Consider the following 23252-nt stretch of genomic DNA (forward strand, 5'->3'; position numbering starts at 1 on the left):
GCAATGTCTGGAGACATTTTTATTTGTTACAACTTTTGGGGGGAGGTGGTGCAGAAGGTCTGAAGAAGAGAATGGAGAGAAAGTATGTGTAATACAGAAATAAATTGATGGAGAGATAATATGTCCTTAGATATCCTATCAACTGGACATACTCTACTAGACAATGATAGAAAACTTAAAAATTTAAGAATGATGAACTAATAAATCAGAGACTTTAAGAACTTTAATTTTCAGGAAATTACCTAATTAGAAACCACTTAAAAATTAGAAGAAAATAAAAGGCTGTTACATGTTCAAATTTCTCTTTGTCAATAAATGCCCCAGTTACAATTTGGGCAGATTAAAAGTCAGAACCTGGAAGAAAAGAAACCAAGAACAGACTCTCCTGTGCATAAGGAATGAAGCTGAAGTGTGGCTCGGAAAGAAGAAAAGATAGAAATCACAAAAGTATTTTGGAGGAAATATAAATAAGACAGATCTGGAGAATCTGTTAAAGAGCCAAGAGAGAAAAATACAGGTTTACATCCCAGTAATATGCTTCACTTTAAAGGCAATGGGATTCCCAAGTAAGGATAGCATTATACTTTATTTTCAACAAAATACCTTTATTCTGTTTACACCATTTCTTTAAATGCTCTGGTTTTCATATAGAATGTCCGAACATCTGGTGTGCCTGGGACTGAGGTTATACTCAGGGTGCAGGACTATCGGCAGTAAGATCTGGACAGTGCCAGACAAGCTGGGAGTAAGCAAACTCACTGTATCTTCGTGGGCTTCGATGCTTCACTTTCTTATATGCTAAGCATTTCTTATTTTCATTTATTTTTTAATTTCTCATTGTGATTTTAAAAACACATACAGGCCAGGCGTGGTGGCTCACGCGGTAATCCCAGCACTTTGGGAGGCCGAGGTGGGCGGATCACCTGAGGTCAGGAGTTCGAGACCAGCCTGGCTAACACGGTGAAAAACCCCATCTCTACTAAAAACTACAAAAAATTAGCTGGGCGTGGTGGCAGGCACCTGTAGTCCCAGCTACTCGGGAGGCTGAGGCAGGAGAATGGCGTGAACCCAGGCAGCAGAGCTTGCAGTGAGCCGAGATCGCACCACTGCACTCCAGCCCAGGCAACAGAGTGAGACTGTCTCAAAAAAATTTTAAAAATATTAAAAATTAAAAAAATATATATTTTAAAACACATATAAAATTTACCATTTCAACCACTTTTTAAGTGCACAGTTTAGTAGTGTTCACTGTATGCACATTGTTGTGTAACAAATTCCCAGAACTTTTTAATCTTGCAAACCTGAAACTAAACCAGTTGAACAACATCTCCCCATTTCTCCATGTCCCCAGTCTCTGGCAATCACCATTTTAGTTTCTGTTTCTGTGAGTTTGTCTATTTTTGAAACCGCATATAAATGTAATCATACAATACTTGTCTTTTTGTGATTGGCTTATTTCACTTAGTACAATATTCTCAAGGTTCATTCATGTCGTAGCATGTGACAGAATTTTCTTCTTTGTTAAGGTCAAATAGCATTCCATTGTATGTATAGTCCGCATTTTCTTTATTCATCTTTTAATAGACATTTGGGTTGCTTCCAACTCTTGGTTTTTGTGAATAATGCTGCAATTAACACGGGTATGCAGATAACTCTTTGACATAATTATTTTAGTTCTTTTGCATACATATCCAGAAGTGAGATTCCTGGATCATATAGTAGTTCTATTTTTAATTATTTGGGGAACCTCAGATCATTTTTCCATAGCAGCTGCACCATTTTTTCATTCCTACCAACAGTGCACAAGGGTTCCAGTTTCTCCTCCTCCTTCCAATATTTTTTGTTTGCTGTTTTTTTGTAGTAACCATCCTAATGGGCAGGAGATCACTCATTGTAGTTTTAATTTGATTAAAGGCACTGAACATGTTTTTTTATGTTTGTACTTCTTCTTGTGAGGAATGTCTATTCAAGTTCTTGGCCCATTTTTTTAACAGATTGTCTTTTGTTGTTGATTTGTAGTGGTTCTCTATAGACAAGTATTCTGGATATTAACCCCTTTTAGATATAATTTGCAAATATTTTCTCTCATTTCACAGGTTGCTTTGTCACTGCTTCTTTGATGTGCAAAAATTTTTAAGTTTGTTGTAGTCCTATTTGTCTACCTTTTTCTTTTGTTTCCTATTCTTTTGGTATCATATTCAAGAAATCATTACCAAATTCAGTGTCATGAAGCTTTTCTTACACTTTTCTCCTAGGCATTTTATAGTTGTAGGTCTCATGTCTAGGTCTTTAAATAATTTTAAGTTAATTTTTATATATGATATAAGGTTAAGTTTCAACTTCATTCTTTTGCATGTGGATATCTAGTGTTTACAACACCAGTTATTGAAGAGACTGTCCTTTCCCCATTGTTTTGTCTTGGTACCCTTGTTGAAGATCATATATGTGAGAGTTTAATTCTGAACTTCCTGTTCTGTTTCATTGGTCTATATATGTGTCTTTATGCCAGTGTTACACTGTCTTTAATTACTCTAGCTTCAAAATATTTTTAAAATCAAAAGTGTGAACACTGTAACTTCATTCTTCTTTTTTAAGATTGTTTTGGCTATGCAGGGTCCCTTGAGATTCTATGTAAATTATAGAATGGTTTTATTCCATTTCTGCAAAAATGTCATTTGCATTTTGATAAGAATTGCATTGAATCAGTAAATCACTTTGGATACATGGATATCTTAACACTAAGTCTTTCAGTTCATGAGTACAGTATGTCTTTCTATTTATTTACATCTTCTTTAATTTCTTTCAGCAATGTCTTGTAGGTTTTTTGTGTTTTGCTGTGTTTTGTTTTGTTTTGTTGAGACAGGGTCTCACTCTGTTTGCCCAGGCTGGAGTGCAGTGGCATGATCTCGGCTCACTGCAGCCTCAACCTCCTGAGCTCAGGTGATTCTCCCACCTCAGCCTCCTGAGTAGCTGGGACTACAGGCACGTGCCACCATGCCTGGCTATTTTTTGTATTTTTAGTAGAGAGAGCGTTTTGCCATGCTGCCCAACTTGGTCTTGAACTCCTGGACTCAAGCAATCCACCCACCTTGGCCTCCCAAAGTACTGGGATTATAGGTGTAAGCCACTGCACCCAGCCTGTTTCGTAGCTTCCAGTGTGCAAGGTTTTCCCATCCTTGGTTAAGTTTATTCCAAAGTATCTTATTCTTCTTGTTACTATTGTTTATGCTGTTATAAGTTCTTGATGGGATTGTTTTCTTAAATGCGTTTTTTGATTACTGACTGTTAGTGTATAAATATGCAATTACTTTTTGTTCACTTTGGATGATAAAATTTTGTTGAATTTATTAGTTCTAACAGTTTTTAGTGCTTTCTACACATAAGATTATGTCATCTGTAAACAGAGATCATTTTACTTCTTGTTTTCCATTTTGGATACCTGTTATTTCTTTCTCGTATCTAATTTCCCAGGCTAAGACTGTCACTACTATGTTGAATAGAAGTGGTCAGTATGGGCCAGGCGTGGTGGTTCACGCCTGTAATCCCAGCACTTTGGGAGGCTGAGGCAGGTGGATCATGAGGTAAGGAGATCGAGACCATTCTGGCTAACATGGTGAAACTCCGTCTCTACTAAAAAAAGACAAAAAAAAAAATTAGCCGGGCGTGGTGGCGGGCGCCTGTAGTCCCAGCTACTCAGGAGGCTGAGGCAGGAGAATGGCTGAACCCAGGAGGTGGAGCTTGCAGTGAGCCGAGATCGTGCCCCTGCACTCCAGCCTGGGGAACAGAGCGAGACTCCGTCTCAAAAAAAGGAAAAAAAAAAAAAAGAAGTGGTCAGTATGGACATTCCTGCCTTGTTCTTTTTATTATTATTATTATACTTTAAGTTCTAGAGTACATGTGCACAAAATGCAAGTTTGATACATATGTATACATGTGCCATGTTGGTGTGCTGCACCCATTAACTCGTCATTTAGCATTAGGTATATCTCCTAATGCTATCCCTCCCCCCTCCCCCCACCCCACAACAGGCCCCGGTGTGTGATATTCCCCTTCCTGTGTCCAAGTGTTCTCATTGTTCAATTCCCACCTGTGAGTGAGAACATGCAGTGTTTGGTTTTTTGTCCTTGCGATAGTTTGCTGAGAATGATGGTTTCCAGCTTCATCCATGTCCCCACAAAGGACATGAACTCATCCTTTTTTATGGCCGCATAGTATTCCATGGTGTATATGTGCCACATTTTCTTAATCCAGTCTATCGTTGATTGACATTTTGGTTGGTTCCAAGTCTTTGCTATTGTGAATAGTGCCACAATAAACATACGTGTGCATGTGTCTTTATAGCAGCATGATTTATAATCCTTTGGGTATATACCCAGTAATGGGATGGCTGGGTCAAATGGTATTTCTAGTTCTAGATCCTTGAGGAATTGCCACACTGTCTTCCACAATGGTTGATCTAGTTTACAGTCCCACCAACAGTGTAAAAGTGTTCCTATTTCTCCACATCCTCTCAAGCACCTGTTGTTTTCTGACTTTTTAATGATCGCCATTGTAACTGGTGTGCCATGGTATCTCATTGTGGTTTTGATTTGCATTTCTCTGATGGCCAGTGATGATGAGCATTTTTTCATGTGTCTGTTGGCTGCATAAATGTCTTCTTTTGAGAAGTGTCTGTTCATATCCTTTGCCCACTTTTTGATGGGGTTGTTTGTTTTTTTCTTGTAAATTTATTTGAGTTCTTTGTAGATTCTGGATATTAGCCCTTTGTCAGATGAGTAGATTGCAAAAATTTTCTCCCATTCTGTAGGTTGCCTGTTCACTCTCATGGTAGTTTCTTTTGCTGTGCAGAAGCTCTTTAGTTTAATTAGATCCTATTTGTCAGTTTTGGCTTTTGTTGCCATTGCTTTTGATGTTTTAGACACGAAGTCTTTGCCCATGCCTATGTCCTGAATGGTATTGCCTAGGTTTTCTCCTAGGGTTTTTATGGTTTTAGGTCTAACATTTAAGTCTTTAATCCATCTTGAATTAATTTTTGTATAAAGTGTAAGGAAGGGATCCAGTTTCAGCTTTCTACATATGGCTAGCCAGTTTTCCCAGCACTATTTGTTAAATAGGGAATCCTTTCCCCATTTCTTGTTTTTGTCAGGTTTGTCAAAGATCAGATGGTTGTAGATGTGTAGTATTATTTCTGAGGGCTCTCTTCTCGTCCATTGGTCTATATCTCTGTTTCGGTAACAGTATCATGCTGTTTTGGTTACTATAGCCTTGTAGTATAGTTTGAAGTCAGGTAGCGTGTTGCCTCCAGCTTTGTTCTTTTGCCTTAGGATTGTCTTGGCAATGTGGGCCCTTTTTTGGTTCCTTTGAACTTTAAAGTCGTTTTTTTGAATTCTGTGAAGAAAGTCATTGGTAGCTTGATGGGGATGACATTGAATCTATAAATTACCTTGGGCAGTATGGCCATTTTCATGATATTGATTCTTCCTATCCATGAGCATGGAATGTTCTTCCATTTGTTTGTGTCCTCTTTTATTTCGTTGAGCAGTGGTTTGTAGTTCTCCTTGAAGAGGTCCTTCACATCTCTTGTAAGTTGGATTCCTAGTATTTTATTCTCTTTGGAAGCAATTGTGAATGGGAGTTCACTCATGATTTGGTTCCCTGTCTGTTATTGGTGTATAAGAATGCTTGTGATTTTTGCACATTGATTTTGTATCCTGAGACTTTGCTGAAGTTGCTTATCAGCTTAAGGAGATTTTGGGCTGAGATGATGGGGTTTTCTAAATATACAATCATGTCATCTGCAAACAGGGACAATTTGACTTCCTCTTTTCCTAATTGAATACCCTTTATTTCTTTCTCCTGCCTGATTACCCTGGCCAGAACTTCCAACGCTATGTTGAATAGGAGTGGTGAGAGAGGGCATCCCTGTCTTGAGCCAGTTTTCAAAGGGAATGCTTCCAGTTTTTGCCCATTCAGTATGATATTGGCTGTGTGTTTGTCATAAATAGCTCTTACTATTTTGAGATACATCCCATCAATACCTAATTTATTGAGAGTTTTTAGCATGAAGGGCTGTTGAATTTTGTCAAAGGCCTTTTCTGCATCTATTGAGATAATCATGTGTTTTTTGGTCTTTGGTTCTGTTTATATGCTGGATTACATTTATTAATTTGCATATGTTGAACTAGCCTTGCATCCCAGGGATGAAGCCCGCTTGATCATGGTGGATAAGCTTTTTGATGTGCTGCTGGGTTCGGTTTGTCAGTATTTTATTGAAGATTTCTGCATCAATGTTCATCAGGGATATTGGTCTAAAATGCTCTTTTTTTGTTGTTGTGTCTCTGCCAGGCTTTGTTATCAGGATGATGCTGGCCTCATAAAATGAGTTAGGAAGGATTCCCTCTTTTTCTATTGATTGGAATAGTTTCAGAAGGAATGGTACCAGCTCCTCCTTGTACCCTCTGGTAGAATTCTGCTGTGAATCCATCTGGTCCTGGACATTTTTTGGTTGGTAGGATATTAATTATTGCCTCAATTTCAGAGCCTGTTATTGGTCTATTCAGGGATTCAACTTCTTCCTGGTTTAGTCTTGTGAGGGTGTATGTGTCCAGGAATTTATCCATTTCTTCTAGATTTTCTAGTTTATTTGCATAGAGGTGTTTATAGTATTCTCTGATGGTAGATTGTATTTCTGTGGGATCGGTGGTGATATCCCCTTTATCATTTTTTATTGTGTCTAATGCTTCTCTCTTTTCTTCTTTATTAGCCTTGCTAGCAGTCTATCAATTTTGTGGATCATTTCGAAAAACCAGCTACTGGATTCATTGATTTTTTGAAGGGTTTTTTGTGTCTCTATCTCCTTCAGTTCTGCTCTGATCTTAGTTATTTCTTGCCTTCTGCTAGCTTTTGAATGTGTTTGCTCTTGCTTCTCTAGTTCTTTTAATTGTGGTGTTAGAGTGCCAATTTTAGATCTTTTCTGTTTTCTCTTGTGGGCATTTAGTGCTATACATTTCCCTCTGCACACTACTTTAAATGTGTCCCAGAGATTCTGGTATGTTGTGTCTTTGTTCTCGTTGGTTTCAAAGAACATGTTTATTTCTGCCTTCATTTCATTATGTACCCAGTAGTCATTCAGGAGCAGGTTCTTCATTTTCCACGTAGTTGAGTGGTTTTGAGTGAGTTTCTTAATCCTGAGTTCTAGTTTGATTGCACTGTGGTCTGAGAGACCGTTTGTTATAATTTCTGTTATTTTACATTTGCTGAGGAGTGCTTTACTTCCAGCTATGTGGTCAATTTTGGAATAAGTGTGATGTGGTGCTGAGAAGAGTGTATATTCTGTTGATTTGGGGTAGAGAGTTCTGTAGATGTCTATTAGTCTGCTTGGTGCAGAGCTGCATTCAATTCCTGGATATCCTTGTTAACTTTCTCTCTCATTGATCTGTCTAATGTTGACAGTGGGGTGTTAATGTCTCCCATTATTATTGTGTGGGAGTCTAAGTCTCTTTGTAGGTCTCTAAGGACTTGCTTTATGAATCTGGGTGTTCTTGTGTTGGGTGCATATATATTTAGGATAGTTAGCTCTTCTTGTTGAATTGGTCCCTTTACCATTATGTAATGGCCTTCTTTGTGTCTTCTGATCTTTGTTGGTTTAAAGTCTGTTTTATCAGAGACTAGGATCACAACCCCTGCCTTTTTTAGTTTTCCATTTTCTTGGTAGATCTTCCTCCATCCCTTTATTTTGAGCCTATGTGTGTCTCTGCACATGAGATGGGTCTCCTGAATACAGCACACTGATGGGTCTTGACTCTTTATCCAATTTGCCACTCTGTGTCTTTTAATTGGAGCATTCAGCCCATTTACATTTAATGTTAATATTGTTATGTGTGAATTTGATCCTGTCATTATGATGTTAGCTGGTTATTTTGTTCATTAGTTGATGCAGTTTCTTCCTAGCATCGATAGCCTTTACAATCTGGCATATTTTTGCAGTGGCTTGTACTGGTTGTTCCTTTCCATGTTTAGTGCTTCTTTCAAGAGCTCTTGTAGGGCAGGCCTGGTAGTGACAAAAATCTCTCAGCATTTGCTTGTCTGTAAAGCATTTTATTTCTCCTTCACTTATGAAGCTTAGTTTGGCTGGATATGAAATTCTGGGTTGAAAATTCTTTTCTTTAAGAATGTTGAATATTGGCCCCCACTCTCTTCTGGCTTGTAGAGTTTCTGCTGAGAGATCCTCTGTTAGTCTGATGGGCTTCCCTTTGTGGGTAACCTGACCTTTCTCTCTGGCTGCCCTTAAAATTTTTTCCTTCATTTCAACTTTGATGAATCTGACAATTATGTATCTTGGAGTTGCTCTTCTCAAGGAGTATCTTTGTGGCATTCTCTGTATTTCCTGAATTTGAATGTTGGCCTGCCTTGCTAGTTTGGGAAAGTTCTCCTGGATAATATCCTGCAAGTGTTTTCCAACTGGATTCCATTCTCCCTGTCACTTTCAGGTACACCAATCAGACATAGATTTGGTCTTTTCACACAGTCCCATATTTCTTGGAGGCTTTGTTCATTTCTTTTTACTCTTTTTTTCTCTAAAGTGAGAAGATAACTTCTCTTCTCACTTCATTTCATTCATCTGATCTTCAACCACTGATCGAATTGGCTACTGAAGCTTGTGCGTTTGTCACATAGTTCTTGTGCCACGGTTTTCAGCTCTATCAGGTCATTTAAGGACTTCTCTACACTGGTTATTCTAGTTAGCCATTCGTCTAATCTGTTTTCAAGGTTTTTAGCTTCTTTGCGATGGGCTCGAACTTCCTCCTTTAGCTCAGAGAAGTTTGATTGTCTGAAGCTTTCTTCTCTTGTCAAAGTCATTGTCTGTCCAGCTTTGTTCCATTGCTGGCGAGGAGCTGTGTTCCTTTGGAGGGGGAGAGGCACTCTGATTTTTAGAATTTTCAGCTTTTCTGCTCTGTTTTTTCCCCATCTTTGTGGTTTTATCTACCTTTGGTCTTTGATGATGGTGACGTACAGATGGGGTTTTGGTGTGGATGTCCTTTCTGTTTGTTAGTTTTCCTTCTAAGAGTCAGGACCCTCAGCTGCAGGTCTGTTGGAGTTTGCTGGAGTTCCACTCCAGCCCGTTTGCCTGGGTATCAGCAGCGGAGGCTGCAGAACAGCGAATATTGCTGAACAGCAAATGTTGCTGCCTGATCGCTCCTCTGGAAGCTTTGTCTCAACGGGGTACCTGGCCATGTGAGGTGTCAGTCTGCCCCTACTGGATGGTGCCACCCAGTTAGGCTACTCAGGGGTCAGGGACCCACTTGAGGAGGCAGTCTGTCCGTTCTCAGATCTCAAACTCCGTGCTGGGAGAACCACTACTCTCTTCAAAGCTGTCAGACAGGGACATTTAAGTCTACAGAGGTTTCTGCTGCCTTTTGTTTGGCTATGCCCTGTCCCCAGAGGTGGAGTCTACAGAGGCAGGCAGGCCTCCTTGAGCTGTGATGGGCTCCACCCAGTTCGAGCTTCCAAGCCACTTTGTTTACCTACTCAAGCCTCAGCAATGGCGGGTGCCCCTCCCCCAGCCTCACTGCTGCCTTGCAGTTCAATTTCAGACTGCTGTGCTAGCAATAAGCGAGGCTCCGTGGGCATGGGACCCTCCGAGCCAGGCACGGGATATAATCTCCTGGTGTGCTGTTTGCTAAGACCATTGGAAAAGTGCAGTATTAGGGTGGGAGTGACCCGATTTTCTGGGTGTCGTCTGTCACCGCTTCCCTTGGCTAGGAAAGGGAATTCCCTGACCCCTTGCGCTTCCCAGGTGAGGCAATGCCTTGCCCTGCTTTGGCTCATGTTCAGTGGGCTGCACCCACTGTCCTGCACCCACTGTCCTGCCCCCCCAGTGAGATGAAGCCAGTACCTCAGTTGGAAATGCAGAAATCTCCCATCTTCTGTGTCACTTATGCTGGGAGCTTAGACTGGAGCTCTTCCTATTCAGCCATCTTGGAACCACCCCGCCTTGTTCTTGATCTTAGGGAAAGTTTTCAGATTTTCATCATTGCGTATGGTGTTAGCCCTGTATGTGTGCACACATATTACATTTACATAACATATATGTGTCTACCTATACATATACATACATACTTATTCAAACCCACACATAACATTTATTATGTTGAGGTAATTTTCTTCTATTCTTAGTTTCTTGAGTAATTTTGTCATGAAAGGGTGTTCAATTTTGTCACATGCTTTTTCTGAATCAATTAAGATGATTGTGTGCTTTTTGTCTGTTATTCTGTTAATGCAATGTATTACACTGATTTTCATATATTGAACTATCCTTGCATTAGGAGGAATAAAACCTGGTCACAATATATAGTTCTTTGAATGTACTGTTAATTTCAGTTTGCAAATATTTTGTTGAGGATTTTTCATTAATATTCATCAGGTATAATAATCTATAGTTTTCTTGTATCTTTGTCTAGGTTTGGTATCAGGGTAATGTTGCCCTTATAAAATAAGTTTAGAAGTGTTTTCTCTCTGAGATTTTTTTGGAAGAGGTTAAGGATAATTATTAATTTTTCTTTAAATGTTTGGTAGATTCTCCAGTGAAATCATATGGGTCTGGTCCATTTTTTTTGGGAGATTTTTGAATACTGATTTATTCTCCTTACTAGTTATACATCTGTTCGGATTTCTTTATTTCTTCATGATTCCATCTTGGTAAGTTGTATCTTACCAGGAATTCACCCATTTCTTCTAGTTTGCCTAACTCTTTGCTCGTTGGCTTATAATTGTTCTTAGTAGTCCCTTATAATCCTTTCTATTTCTGTGGTATCAGTTATAATATCTGATAAAAAATGAATGAGGCATTCATTTCTGATTTTAGTTATTTGAGTATTCTCTCTTTTTCTTAATCTAGCTAAAGGATTTTCAATTTTGTTGATATTTTTTAAATCTAACTTTTGTAAAATTTATTCTTTATTCCATTTATTCCTACTCTAATCTTTATGTTCTTCCTTCTGCTAACTTTGGATTTAGTTTGTTCTTCTTTTACTGGTTCCTTTGTGTATAAAATTAACTTGTTGATTTGAGACCTTTCTTTTTCTTTTTTTTGAGACAGAGTCTTGCTCTGTTGCCCAGGCTGGAGTGCAGTGGCGCCATCTCAGCTCACTGCAAGCTCTGCCTCCCAGGTTCACACCATACTCCTGCCTCAGCCTCCTGTAGTTGGAACTCCAGGCACCCGCCACCATGCCGAGCTAATATTTTGTATTTTTAGTAGAGATGGGGTTTCACCGTGTTAGCCAGGATGGTCTCAATCTCCTGAACTTGTGATCCGCCCACCTCAGCCTCCCAAAGTGGTGCGATTACAGGCGTGAGACACTGCGCCCTGCCCAGAGACCTTTCTTTTTTTAATGGCATATTCCACTATAAAAATCTCTCTTAGTATTGCTTTTGCTGCTTCTGTAAGTTTTAGTGTGTTGTATTTTTGTTTCCTTTTTACAAATTATTTTGCAATTTTCCTTGTGATTCCTTCTTTGATTCATTGGTTATTTAAGAGTGTGTTGATTAAATTCTGCATATTCATGAATTTTCCAGTTTTTCTTCTGCTATTGATTTCTAGTTTCATTCTATTGTACTGGGAAAAATACTTGATATTATTTCAATCTGCTTAAAACTGTTAAGACTTGTTTTATGGTCTAATATGTGGTCTTTCTTGCAGAATGTTCCAACTGTGCTTGAGAAGAATATGTATTCTGCCATTGTTGGGTGAAATGTTGTATGGATGTGTGTTTGGTCCATTTGGTCTATGATGTTATTCATGTCCTCTGTCTCGTTATTGATCTTCTGCTGGCTGTTCTACCCATTATTGAAAGCGGAGTATTGAATCCTACTACTATTGTATGCTGTTTATTTCTCCCTTGAATCCTGTCAATGTCTGCTTCATGTATTTGAGAACACTGACGTTAGGTGTGTATATATTTATAATTATTATATTTTCCTGGTAAATGGACCAGGTTATTATATATTGTTCTTTGTACCTTGTGATATTTTTTACTTAATGACTATTTTTTTCTGGTATAAATGTAGCCATCTATACTCTCTTTTTGTTACAATTTGCAGGGAGTATCTTTTCTATTCCTTTACTGTCACCTTATATGTCTTCTTAGATTTAAAGTGAGTCTCTTGTAGACAGCATATAGTAGAATTTTTTAATCCATTCAGCCAACCTGTCTTTTTATTGGGGAAACTAGTCTATTTACATGGAAGATATTACTAATATGGAAGAGCTGCTATTGACATTTTATTCATTGTGTTTTTGTATGCCTTGTAGCTATTTTATACCTCTTTCTCTCTGGCATCCTTCCTTTTTCATTGATTTTCTTTTTGGTAGTATATGCCTTGATTTCTTTTTCATTTTCTTTTGTGTATTTTCATTAGCTATTTTCTTTGTGGTTACTGAAAGGATCACATTTTCTTTTGTGTACATTCATAAGCTGTTCTCTTTGTGGTTACCATGGGGATCACAAAAAACTTCTTAAAGTTTCAACAATATATTTTAAACTGGTAACAACTTCAATCACATGCAAAAACTCTACTTCTTTACGTCTTGCCTCCCCACTGTGTGTTTCTGATATTCCAAGTTCTCTCTTGAGCATACTGTGCTGTGCACACTAGGTGAAGGGGGTATCGCAAGTAAATATAATACACTTTCTTATCCACTTCAATACAGCTCTTCTTGGCTTTGGATTTACCTGGGGTGCTGCAACATAAGTTGTTTCTAGAGTTCTAAAAAAGGTAATTTGTTCCATATATTGTTGTTAAGTTGCTGTCTCTATTGGGGAACAAGGCCTAGGGCTCCCTATTCCACCATTTTGGTAACAACACTATTATCATAGTTTTAACTGAAGACATGAATTGTCCTCCTGACCAAGCCAAGAATTGTTTCAAAATTTCTTTTCCATCTTTTGAAGGGTGATTTCACAATTAATCATTAAAATGTGTCTTAAATATCTGTCTTTAGTCTTGATGCTTAATTTAAGAACTTTTTTTGTTTCTCTTTTATCATTTAATTCCATGAAGAAACAGGTAAAAGTTAAACAAAAGACTAGATAATACTATACACTTTCCCTTCTCAGTCATTTCTTGGATGAGACAAATCAAAGTTAGGCAAGTAGTCTAGGAAATTAATAGTACAATGTTATCTGTGCCTCCAAATTAAGTCCTTTTTATCTCCAAACTGGATTCTGGCAGGCCATAGTCAAGGGCCTATTTATTTGTTTTTCCCTGAATTTTTTGTTCAGATGCTGTAATTTAAAAGACTCATGTTCTTACAGATTCAAGAACAGCCAAGTATTTTACTTGAAAATATCTATCAGGCCAACATTTTATTTGGGAGCAGGAGTGAAAACTTCTGATCATGATTCTGTGACATGTAGATATCATGTAGTATAATTTAATTGTATCTTTCTGAGATTTTGTACTTACAAGTTTCATAGAAATCCATTTACAAAAGAAAGGTTTTAAATTTGGAAACTTTTATTGGTTACCACTTTGAGTCAATTAAACAAACTAAAGAACCATGGAAACATGAAGTCTACACACTAAACTACTCAGTGGCCTACTAACTAAAAATGAAATTAAATTTTCTGGCAGCAGCAAATGGATTAAAATGAAAAAAGAAAAGCCTGGAACCTGATGATAGTTTTACTGCTGAATTTTACCAGACATTTAAAGAAGAACTAATACCAATCCTACTCAAACTATTCCAAAAAATTGAAGAGGAGGGAATACTTCCAAACTCATTCTACAAGGCCAGTATTACCTTTATGCCAAAGCCAGACAAATACACAACAGAAAATGAAAACTACAGGCCAATATCTCTGATTAATGTTGATGCAAAAATCCTCAACAAAATACTAGTAAATCAAATTCAACAACAATTTAAAAAATAATTTAATATGACCAAATGAAATTTATTCCAGGAATGTAAGGATGGTTCACCATATGCAAATCAATCAGTGTGATACAACATATCAACAGAATGATACATCATATCAACAAAAACCATATGATAATTTCAAATAATTCTGAAAAAAAATTCAATAAAAATCTACACCCTTCATGATAAAAAATACTCCCAAAAAGATTGGTAAAGAAGGAATGTATGTAAACATAATAAAGCCATATACAACAGTCTTACAGCTAGTAACATTCTGAATGGGAAAAAACTGAAAGCTTTTCCTCTAAGATCTGGAAGAAGACAAGGATGCCCACTTTCACTACTATTATTCATCATAGCACTGGAAGTCCTAGATAGAACAATTAGACAAGAGAAAGAAATAAATGGCATCCAGATTGGGACAGGAAAAGTCAAATTATTCTTGTTCACAGATGATATAATCTTATAATTTAGAAAAACCTAAGGACTCCACCAAAAAATTATTAGAGCTGATTAACAAATTCAGTAAAGTTGCAGGATACAAAATCAGTATACAAAAAACTGTAGCATTTCTATATGCCAACAGCAAACAATCTGTAAAAGAAATCAAGAATGTAACCCAATTTATAATTGCTACAAATAAAATAAAATACATAGAAATAAACTTAACCAAAGAAGTAAAAGATCTCTATAATAAAAACTGTAAAACACTGATGAAGGAAATTGAGGAGTACACAAAGAAATGGAAAGATATTTTATGTTTATGGGTTGGAAGAATCAATATTGTTACATCCATAGTGCCCAAAGCAATCTACAGATTCAATGTAATCGCTATCAAAATACCAACAACATTCTTCACAGAAATAGAAAAAAATGATTCTAATATTTGCGTGGAACCACAAAAGACCCAGAATAGCCAAAGCCATCCTGAACAAAAAGAAGAAAACTGGAGGAATCAAATTACCTGACTTCAAATTATACTACAGAGCTATAGTAACCAAAACAGCATGATACTGGCCTAAAAGAAAGACATATAGACCAATGGAACAGAATGGAGAATCAGAAATTAACCCATACATCTACAGTGAACTCATTTTTTTTTGAGACAGAGTCTTGCTCTGTCGCCCAGGCTGGAATGCAGTGGTGTGATTTCAGCTCACTGCAAGCTCTGCCTCCTGGGTTCCCACCATTCTCCTGCCTCAGCCTCCCACGTAGCTGGGACTACAGGCTCCCGCCACCATGCCTGGCTAATATTTTTGTATTTTTAGTAGAGATGGGGTTTCACCGTGTTAGCCAGGATGGTCTCAATCTCCTGACCTCATCATCCACCTGCTTCGGCCTCCCAAAGTGCTGGGATTACAGGAGTGAGCCACCGTGCCCGGCCAGTGAACTCATTTTTTACAATGATGTCAAGAACATACATTAGGGAAATAGTTTCTTTAATACCTGGTGCTTGGAAAATGGGATATCCATATGCAGAAGAATGAAACGAGACCCTTATCTCTCACCATATACAAAAATTAAATCAAAATGAGTTAAAAACTTAAATACGAGACCTGAAACTATAAAACTTCTAAGAAAATTGGGGAAACTCTCCAGAACATTGATCTGGGCAAAGAATTCTTGATAATAACTGAAAAGCACAGGCAACCAATGCAAAAATGAACAAATGGGATTATATCAAGTTAAAAGGCTTCTGCACAGCCAAGGAAATAACAAAGTGAAGAGACAATCCACAGAATGGGAGAAAATATTTGCAAACTATCCATCTGACAAGGGTTTGATAACCAGAATATATAAGGAGCTCAAACAAGTCAATAGGAAAAAAACTAATAATCCAATTTTAAAATAGGCCAAAGATCTGAAGAGAAATTTCTCAAAATAAGACATACAAATGGCCAACAGGTATATGAAAAATGTTCAACATTATTAATCATCAGAAAAGTGCAAATAAAATATGAGATATCATCTAACCCTAGTTAAAATGGCTCTTATCCAAAAGATAGACAATAAAAAGTGCTTGTGAGGATGTGGAGAAAGAGGAACCCTCATACACTATTGGTGGGAATGTAAATTAGTACAGCCACTTTGGAGAAAAGTATGGAATTTTCTCAAAAAACTACAAATAGAACCACCATATGATCCCGCTGTTAGGTATATACTCCAAAGAAAAGAATCAGTATATTGAAGAGATATCTGCACTCCCACGTTTATTGAAGCACTGTTCACAATAGCCAAGATTTGGAATCAACCTACGTGTCTAACTACAGATAAATGAATTTTTTAAGATGTGGTGCATATACAGAAGGGAATATTATTCATCCATAAAAACGTGAAATCCTGTCATTTGCAACAGCATGGATGGAACTGGAGGACATTAAGTTAAGTGAAATAAGCTAGGCACAGAAAGACAAATTTTGCAATGTTTCACCCATATGTGGGTGCTAAAAATTAAAGCAATTGAACTCATGGAGATATACAGTAGAATGATGGTTACCAGAGGCTGAGAAGGGTAACAGGGAGTAGAGGGAAAAGTAGGGCTGGTTAAAGGGTAGGAAAACATAATGAGATAGAATAAAAAATACCTAGTATGTGATAGCGCAATAGGGTGACTATAGTCAACAATAATTTAGTGTATATTTTTATATAACTAAAAGAGTAGAATTGGAATATTCCTGCCACAAAGAAATGATTAATGGTTGAGATAATTACTACCCCAATTACGTTAATAGTGTGCCTGTATCAAATCATCACATGTACCCCATAAACATATGGACTATTTACCCATAAAAATTAAAAATTAAAAATGGAGAGAATAGTCACCCTGAGTCGAATTACCTGATGCTTCAGAACCACCAACTGCTGCTTCTAACTTATTCTAGTATCCACTTTCTTCCCCTGTTGCTGAAATTTACAGCTGAAATAAAATGAATCTGCTTAATTTTATGCCTGTTTTGCTTGATTCAGTTACCAGTGTGGATTATTTCTTTCCAATGGGAAGCTATTTGAGTGCACATAATTACTACACCACGTTTCTTATGTGGCCTCAGGTGATTTTCATCAGGAACAGCATTAAGCTAGTGAGGAGATAACAGTGTTCTCCTTTTCACTGCCTTCCTCTGGGGAAACTGATTTGCACACGACTAAATGGTTTTCCCTGGTTTCTCCATACAGACACTTTTCTACAAATTATGCATGGTGCTAGGTATAGTCCAAAACCAGACAAAAGCAGCAGGCTATAATTTGTTCACTCATAATTTGCATTTCACTGCATAAAGTGATTTCAACTGCATCAACATTTTTTCATTCAGAGTGAATAACTAGATTCTCGAAGATGAAATGCTTGAGCCCCCGATTCCAAGGAAATTGAACACCATTTCTTCAACTTTCAGTATTTTGACTTTTTTTTGTCTTTAAGCCTTAAATAGCAGCTTGATATGCAACAAAATAAGCATTTTATATTTATGCCCACCAAAAACAAACTGAAAGTATCTGAATTATGTCCAATCTTTCTCCTCCACCCCTCATTTTCTATACCGAGGTAGCAACATAAGGTGAGACTTTAAAGAACTAGAGATTGGACCAAGAAGAAAAGAAAAGGAAGCTGAATGCTCGAGTTTACTGTTTATAAACCACATGTTACCCTAATTTGGCATTTGGCAAGCACGTTGAATGCCCATTTCATTTGGCTTTTTCCATCCCTTTCTGCATGGATAAATCCACTTTCACCTGCAGGGTTTCTGTGTGTGTGTGTGTGTGTATGTGCACATTAGCTGGAACTTCAGCTTTTTTCTCTCTTCTGACTGATTTTTCTCTTCCTACTCTATTCATAACTCTTACTTCTTACAATTTTTAGTTCAGAGACTAACAATAAGAAATCCTTGGAGATCTCTTAACCCTTTCATTTTGAAGATGAGAATATTGAATATTATTGATATGCCTGACTCAGTGAGAAATTTTATTTTTTTCTAAAAGGCCAATATCTGAAATGCTGCACTGAATAATACACTTCTCCCCTCATTGATACATGAAGCTTCTTTTATCAAATAGCCTACCTAGTCTGTTTTAAAACTCTCTATCTTGTTTTAATAAATTATCTATCTATCCTTGTTCCTTATCATACCATTTTAACAATAACATTTTAATTGCAGGAAACTTTTCCTCCAAACTTACCTGTGCAATTTATGCTTGCTGTTTACCTGGTAGGATATTTTCAAGTCAATTTTTTTAAGTAGTAAAAAAACATAAAGTCCAATTGAAATTATTATTGGAATCAAAATTAAATTACACATTAATTTTTAAAGAAATTCAATCTGGCCAGGCATGGTGGTGCACGCCTGTAATCCCATCACTTTGGGAGGCTGAGGTGGGCGGATCACCTGAGGTCAGAAGTTCAAGACCAGCCTGCCCAACATGGTGAAACCTCGACTCTACTAAAAATACAAAAATTAGCCAGGCTTGTTGGTGCATGCCTGTGATCCCGGCTACTTGGGAGGCTGAGGTAGGATAACTGCTTGAGCCCAGGAGGCAGAGGTTACAATGAGCAGAGATCACACCACTGCACTCCAGCCTGGGTGACAGAGCAAGACTATGTCTCAAAAAAAAAAAAAAAAATTCAGTCTTTGCCATGTTTAGTTTTTCCATCAAAGATACAGAATGCCTACTCTATTATTCAAAGCTTCATTTACTTTTCACTCTCTCGTGTTAGTCTAACATAGTCTTCATGATTACCAATCCTATGTTTGTATTTTTTGGCAATATTATTTATGTTATCTATGTTTCCATTATATCTTTTAGTTAAGATTTTAGGCCGGGCGTGGTGGCTCACGTCTGTAATCCCAGCACTTGGGAGGCCGAGGCAGGCAGATCATGAGGTCAGGAGTTCGAGACCAGCCTGGCCAACATGGCAAAACCCTGTCTTTACTAAAAATACAAAAATTAGCAGGGCGTGCTGGCGAGCACCTGTAAATCCAGCTACTCGGGAGGCTGAGGCAGGGAGAATCGCTTCAACCTGGGAGGCAGAGGTTGCAGTGAACCTTGATTGCACCACTGCACTGCAGCCTGGGGGACACAGCGAGACTCTGTTGCAAAAAATAAAAAATAAATAAATAAAGATTTTATTGATACAGGTATGCAAGTTCTTATTTTTTGTGCAAACTTGTTTCTAGTCACTTTACCAAACTTATTGCTGGATAGAGGTTTTCATTAGCTAATTCTCTTGGATTTCTGATCTTTAAAGTTATATTATTTGAAAAAACTTAAATTATCTACACAAAAGTTCTGGAATCTTCACCATCTTGCTTTGTCCTGCAAGGCCTGCCTCTGCCCTCCAGAATAAAAGGGCCCTGGGAGTTATGTTGGAAGAGTTTCACCACCCTTCACCCAAAATGGGCCTCTGGTCCATGGAATATTCCTGGAGGGGACATTTGTGGAGGCCTGTGGAAAACAGCGGACCAGTGAACAGTGTAGGAATGAAGGTAAAATAAGTTATATTTCCAAAATAGTTTTTAATATAGCATCATGTACTTCCACAACAATAATGAATTGGTCTCTTTGTTTTAATAGTTAAACGTTTATTTCTGCTGTTTCATGTTTTATCACAAGGACCAAAAGACCCAGAATGATTTGAATGTAGAACTGAGAACACAGGGCGCCTATAGGAAAATGCCCCCAAATGAACAGGTGGCTAAAGGCAAATGCCTCTCCTGACACATCAGAGCTGGGGCAGTCCCAAATGAGAGCTCCCTGGGGAGGCCCCAGGCTGTGGGGTGACCACCTCTGGAGTGTGGATTCCCCAGGAACTCAGAGGAGAGGTAAGGGGGAGGCCTTAAGGCCCCAGAGCTGAGATGATGGGAAACCAGAGTCTGTGCTGTCTCATGGAGCACCTGGGGGAATCTGGAGTGGGATCCTCTATCCCATGTCACCTATAAGAGAGATCATTGGCTTTCTTTCCAGAAGCTGGGAAATATTCCTTTTATTATATTTGCATTTATATTTCTCTTTGTTTTATTTTTGGCAGGTTTTTAGTTTTGTAAAGAGTGTTCTGAATGGTAGGGAGAGGAGGTGGTGTGTGGTGTTTCAGCTTGTACTCAAAGCTCCAGCACCTTATTCCGCCTGGGCTGCACCTACGGTGCTGAACCTTGACTGGCACAGCATTTGTCAGACTCCTCCTGGATGGACCTTCCACATCACTGACTGTAAATTTCAAAAGGCTCCACAGAAAACTTCACCACACCAGGGTCACATTCTCAGAATAGAAGCACTCTTCTAACAGTCACATGAAATGAACATCAATGTCCCAGATGTTCCTACGCACCCTTGAGTCACTTTCTATTAGAGGAATAATCACGATTTGCCTTCCTTGATGTCTGAATTTATTTCTATTGTAATGTCACTTATCTACTCACTTCACAGGTGTGGATGAGTCACAAATGGCAGCTAGAATCTTGACTAACTGCCTCTCACTGATGAATAAAACGGCAAGCTTTTGTAGGTTGAACAAGGTTATTTGGAAGAGAAGTAATCTTTTTCTATGCAGGCAAAATGCATGTAGTTTGCCCAGCCTAAGAGAAAGTGAGAAACATTGAGAAAATTAAACATTTAGCTACAAAGCTAAGGAAATTAAACATTTAGCTACAAAGTTAAGGAAATAATTATGAGTTATTAGTTAATTCCAGTAGGGAAACCCCAATTGGCTTGATGTCATCATTATGACAGTAAACCCAGTTTAAAAATTGTTATAGTAGTTTTATTCACAGGAGCCCAAAACTGCAAACAACCCAAATCAAAACTTGAATGGAATACTATATAGCAATGAAAAATAATGGATCACTGCCATTCACAAGAATATGAATGACTCTCACAGGCATAACGTTGAGAAAAATAACACAGATCTGGAGAGTATTGTAATTAGCACTGCATACAGCATGGGGGAGGAGGTAATACATGCAATGGGCCCCTGGGGAACTTTCTAGGTGCTAGAAATGTTCTACATCTTTATATGAGAAGTGGTTGCATGCTGTACAAGTATGTAAAAGTTCATTGAATTGTACATGTAAGATTAGTGTACTTTCTTATACCCTGTGTAAGTTATACCGCATTAATAATAATAATGCCAGTCCTTGAGGAAATGGTTAATTCCAGGTTTGGGCAATAGAAGTAGTCGGTGAACAGTTACCTTGTTATGTCAGAAATCAAGGGAGCACTGAAAGCACAAGAGGGCTGTGCCAGAGCAACACGAGAGCCTGCTTGAAGAGGTTCACGTGGGAGTGCATGGGTTTTTCTCAGAGAGAAGAGGAGGATAACTTCTTCAGTCATCCTCTGAAATACTAGTTCTTCTGAGAAATCTTCTCTGACACCCATCGTCAACAGCTACTCTCCATCTCACTACCAGCTTCAACTTCCCTCACAGCACTTACCACAGTCTGGCATTATACTATGTATCTACATCTATGGATTGTCCTAACTTGTCTTGTTTAGCTCCCCAAAGAGAATATGAGCTCCATGAGGGCAGCAACTTTGTCTGGTTCTCTAAGGTATCACCAAAACCTAAAACAGCACCTGTCACATGGGAGGCACTGGATAAAAGTTTGCTGAGTGAATAAGAGCAGAAAAGGAATTCTAAGCCACAGCATCATACCCACAAGATGTTTAAAAGTTGACCTCTACACGTTTTGCAGTTTACATACTATGCTAGATGATTTGTCCTTGTCTTTGTTTTTCTTTCCCTTAATCGTCTCTGCTCAATAAGACTGGCCTGGAGGGCAGCCTCCAAGTGTTTTGTTTGTTTGTTTTTTTGAGACGAGTCTTGCTCTGTCGCCCAGGCTGGAGTGCAGTGCCGCGATCTCGGCTCACTGCAAGCTCGGCCTCCCTGGTTCACGCCATTCTCCTGCCTCAGCCTCCTGAGTAGCTGGGACTACAGGTGCCCACCACCACACCCGGCTACTAATTTTTTGCATTTTTAGTAGAGACGGGTTTCACCATGGTAGCCAGCATGGTCTCGATCTGACCTCGTGATCCTCCCGCCTCAGCCTCCCAAAGTGCTGGGATTACACGTGTGAGCCACCACGTCCGGTCTCCAAGTGTTATTATTATCCTGCATCCTGCACTGCACCTAGCCCAGTGGTTTTCAACCAGGGGCATTTTCCCCCTGGGAGCATTTGGCAGTGTCTGGAGATTTTTTTTGTTGCCCACCTGGAGGTGGAGGTTGCTACTGGCCCCTAGTTAGTTGAGGCCAAGAATGCTGCAGAACTCCTAGGAACAGGACAGCCCCCCACAACACAGTACCGAGCAGCCCAAAGTGTAAATACTCCTGCGGCAGAGAAACCCTCTCTCTAGACCAGTACCAGACATAATGTGAGTGCCTAAATAGCTGTTCATTGAATAAGAAACTCTAATTTAATATCTTTAACATGACAATTTTCCTTTCATCTTTCTAAATAAGCAGCAATTTCTTCAATGCTCTTGAGTCTGAGGTTTTAGACAGAGTTTTGCAGTATGTGACACCTGAGTTATAAAATTGTATGTTTCATTGGAAATATCAGAGAAACTAAAACAATATCTATTGGGTCTCATGATTTCATCTTACATATGTTTCAATAACAAGTGTATTCCTTCTTTGAATATACCAAGATCTTTTCCAACTCAAACAAAAACTACCATCTTATTACTTCCTCCTCCAGGGTCTGCAACCTAATTCCCAGTGAATTAGGTGCACTCTGATGATGCCCAACCAATCTCCCACCGGTTTTTTATTTCCATGGGCCTAGGGACAGCTCAAGGATTAATTGTGCTTTTAAAATGCTGGATTAATTTTTATTTTTAAATGTTTCAGTAATACTCTGTTTTACCTGAATGGCATGAAAATAGTAGTGACTGACCAAAGGAGGTAGAAGTACTCACCACCGCTTTTCTAATCTGCGTAATACAAAACCTTATCTCATTTTCGTCACAGTGAGAAAAAGTTCAGGCTGTCTGTCAATTTCTTTTTTTTCCTTTTTTTTTTTTGAGATGGAGTCTCACTCTGTCACCCAGGCTGGAGTGCAGTGGCACGATCTCGACTCAATGCAAGCTCTGCCTCCCGGATTCACGCCATTCTCCTGCCTCAGCCTCCCAAGTAGCTGGGACTACAGACGCCCGCCACCAAACCTGGCTAATTTTTTTTTATTTTTAGTAGAGACGGGGTTTCACCGTGTTAGCCAGGATGGTCTTGATCTCCTGGCGTCATGATCCGCCCGCCTCAGCCTCCCAAACTGCTGGGATTACATGCGTGAGCCCGGCGCCCGGCCGGCTGTCTGTCAATTTCCATAATTGTCATCACCACACCTCCACTCTG

The sequence above is a fragment of the Pongo pygmaeus genome, chromosome 13, assembly GCF_028885625.2.
Source record: "Pongo pygmaeus isolate AG05252 chromosome 13, NHGRI_mPonPyg2-v2.0_pri, whole genome shotgun sequence".
Taxonomy (NCBI): domain Eukaryota; kingdom Metazoa; phylum Chordata; class Mammalia; order Primates; family Hominidae; genus Pongo; species Pongo pygmaeus.